Below are 3,548 nucleotides of genomic sequence, written 5' to 3' on the forward strand. Positions count from 1 at the left end.
CAGTCCTTCCTGCCAGGTCATCCCTGTTTTAAGTGGCTAGTGTGTGCTCCCAGAACCCCCCAGACCTATCCAGGCATGCACATAGGTGTCCCTTCTCGTAGCAAACGAGGAGAGAGGGTATGCACTTGCTTTCTTTGTTTACCAGTCTGCCCATTTATGCCACGTCTGTCCCTACAGTGGCTTTGTTCCATTTTTGGCTGCACCGTAGTGGACACATGGATTTCTTCCAGGACTTTGCCGTTACACACAAGAATGCTATGAATGTCCTGCACGTGGTCATTGATTACGAGTGTGCCTCTGTCCATTGGGACGAATTCCTAGGACTAGAATTACTGGGCTGAAGTGTAACCGCATTTTTATGACCAGAAAGGCTTGTGAGTAAAGTGCTAAGAACAGTGGCCACAGCTGGTTCTCTCCCTTCCGGCAGTGTGGTACCAACATTCTAATCTCCCCCGCTGTGATGGGTGTAAACAGACACCTCTTTGTTGTTTACATGCACACTTATTAGATTGTGAAGTTTAGCATCTTCCCATGGGTAAAAAGCCACATGTATTTCTTTTCTGTGAATGTTCCATATCTTTGCCCATTTTTATGCACCTGCTTTACTACAAAGCTTCTCAACAATTATCCATCCATACTCAGTGTTTTCATTTCTTCTGTCTCATTCTCTCTTGATGCCCTCTTCCCCACTTACCCCCAGGCTCCTTGCAGGTCACTGGTAACTTTGTTGCTGCATCCAGAGGTAAGTGCTTAGTCTTCATGCTTCCTGGCCCGGAAGTATCCGACCCTGCTCATCACTGATAGCTCCCTCCTCCCTGACATCTCCCACTGGTCTCCAGAGCACCCCTAGTTTTCCTCTTACCTTGCAGCTCCTCCCCATTTCCCTGATTTCTCCTTGACTTGCCCTAGACATCAGTCCTTGGACCACTTCCAAGCCTTGGAATGGGGTCAGGTCTCCTGGTTTTTGGTATCACCCACAGGCTGCTAACTTGCCAAGTCTCCAGCTCCTGCCAGCCAACCTCTCCAGACCTCTCCCCTGTGTAGCCAGCAGCTTTCACAAATCATCACTTACATGTCCTGGACACGTCTCCAATGAAACATTTTCAAAGCAAAACCGATCTTCCCTCAAAAATCATTCTGACTGTCAGCCACTCCTAGCTGACAGCCGCTCGCCTTCCAGTTTGCACAGGCCATCAATCAGCACCTCCTGGGTCCTTCCTCAGGTGTCCCCACCACCTGCGGGGTCTCCCAGGGCTGTGCTTCTCCTTACACTCAAAGCCAACCACTTCCCCAGGCTCTGCCTCCACCGCTGCCACTCTGGTCCAGGTCGCCACAGACTCCCACCCAGATTATCCTAATCCACTTCTCTGCTTTGACCTTTGCCCTCTCAGTTCTTTTGTAACCAGGTGGCCAAAGGCTTCCTTTAAAAGTAGAAATCAGGTTATGCCATCCCTTGACTCATGCCCTTCAGTGGATCCTATCGCATTTGGGGCAAGACCCGGAGTTTTGCCAAGGCTCACCAGTCCCCGGGCCATCCTGCAGTTCCTCTGCGGCGTTTTGACCGCATCTGCTTCCCTGACTCGGCCTCCCAGGCCCATCTCCCTAAGGATCTTTGCCTGGTGACTAGGCCCCACTCATCCCTTTGAGAAGATCTCTCTCCTCTTCAGGGATTTGCCTCAATGTGACCTTCTCAGGAGACCTGCTCTGAGGAACCTCCCGAACCTTTTCCATGTGTCCAGTCCTCTTTCCTTCCACACCTGCTTTGCTTTTCTGTATCACTTATTACTTTCCACCTTATTATATACTTTTCTATTTAGTTTATTATTATTTTCCCTAACTGGTATGGAATCTCCTTGTGTTATTTTCATTGTTGCTATATTCCCAGCACTAAAATTTGTGCCTGGCACATAATTAGTAAAACAAACAATTACTAAATAGCCAATGATTAGATTTAAAATAGTTTTTCTCCTGCATTGTTGGTCTTTTTCCTTCTTGGTGCATAAGGGATTCTGATGCTTTTGTCATTTGTGTTGCAAATATTTTTGCAGTTTATTCTTTGTCTTTTGATTTTGTTTATGGTATTATTTCCCATGAAGACATTTTTATTATTATGTAGGCAATGTATTCATTTTTATTTTTTATTTTTTTATTATTATTATTTTTAATATATTTTATTGATTTTTTACAGAGAGGAAGGGAGAGGGACAGAGAGCTAGAAACATCGATGAGAGAGAAACATCGACCAGCTGCCTCCTGCACACCCCCTACTGGGGATGTGCACGCAACCTAGGCACATGCTCTCGACTGGAATCAAACCTGGGACCCTTCAGTCCGTAGGCCGATGCTCTATCCACTGAGCCAAACCGGTTAGGCAATGTATTCATTTTTAAATTTATAGTTTCTAGGTTTTACGTTAGAGAAGACTCCTTTTGCATGTGTGTGTGCATATATATAATTGATGAAATATACACATAATATAAAATTTATTATTTCAACCATTTTTTTGTATATAGTTCAGTGGCATTAAGTGTATCCACATTGTGCATACAACCATCATCACCATCTATTTCCAGATTTTTTTATCATCTCATTTCCCCCTCCTCTCAATCCTGGGCAGCCACCATACAACTTCCTGTCTCTATGGGTTTCAGTACTCTAGGTACTTTATATAAGTAGACGGTAGATACAGTTTTTAAAGTATGGAAATTAATGTACATATTCTGACATGTTACTTGGTCAAAACATTCTTGAGATATTTCACTCTATGCATACTCTACCCCATGCCCACCCCTCCGCCTCCCCTGCACCGGCTGTGAGTCCGCCCCCCAGAGACTGATTGGCATCTGCTCAGCATTTCCAGGAACACCAGATCCTCTTCTGTTGCTTCTCAAAGTGTGATCCAGAGTGCCAGCCTCCAGGTGAACTGGTAAGGTGCAGACCCTCAGAGTTTGCTTGGACTAGTCACCCTCCATCAGACCTGAGGAACTGGGGCATCAGCCTTTCCAGCAGGGGGGGTGTGCACATCTGAGTGTGGGGGAAGTAGCTGACACACCCTACAGCTCCTCCAGCTGAGAGATGGGCCTCTGGTTCTTCATCTAAGCCTTTCGTGTGTACTTCCAGCCCCCAACCTTGTCTTCCTTCTCCTTCCCGCCTGTGACCCTCCATCGCCCATGTCTGTACTGGCCCCCAAGTCCCTGCTGACCTCTATGGCTGCTCGTGTGGCCTGTGTGTCTGTGGCTAGAATGGGGAAAGGAGCTTAAAGGACCCTGATGGGCTGTTTGCGAGATGTATAGTCTCCTCCCTTCCTAACTGGGCCCAGAGTGGCTGCAGGTGCCTTCCTCTTGCCTCAGTGCTGGTCCGGAGAGGGGTAGACCAGGGAGGGGTCGGAAGTGGCATTTTCCAGCCAGGTCTGCAGACTCCCTGCCCTGAATGGCACAGGGATATGAACATGCAGCTTCTGGGCCCACCCTGGACCACATCCCAGGGGCTGTGCATGGGAAGGGGATGGAGGCTGGCACGGGGGCGAGGAGGTTTGGTTGTGCAGGATG

Source organism: Myotis lucifugus, unplaced genomic scaffold (genome assembly GCF_000147115.1).
Source record: "Myotis lucifugus unplaced genomic scaffold, Myoluc2.0 scaffold_21, whole genome shotgun sequence".
Classification (NCBI taxonomy): Eukaryota; Metazoa; Chordata; class Mammalia; order Chiroptera; family Vespertilionidae; genus Myotis; species Myotis lucifugus.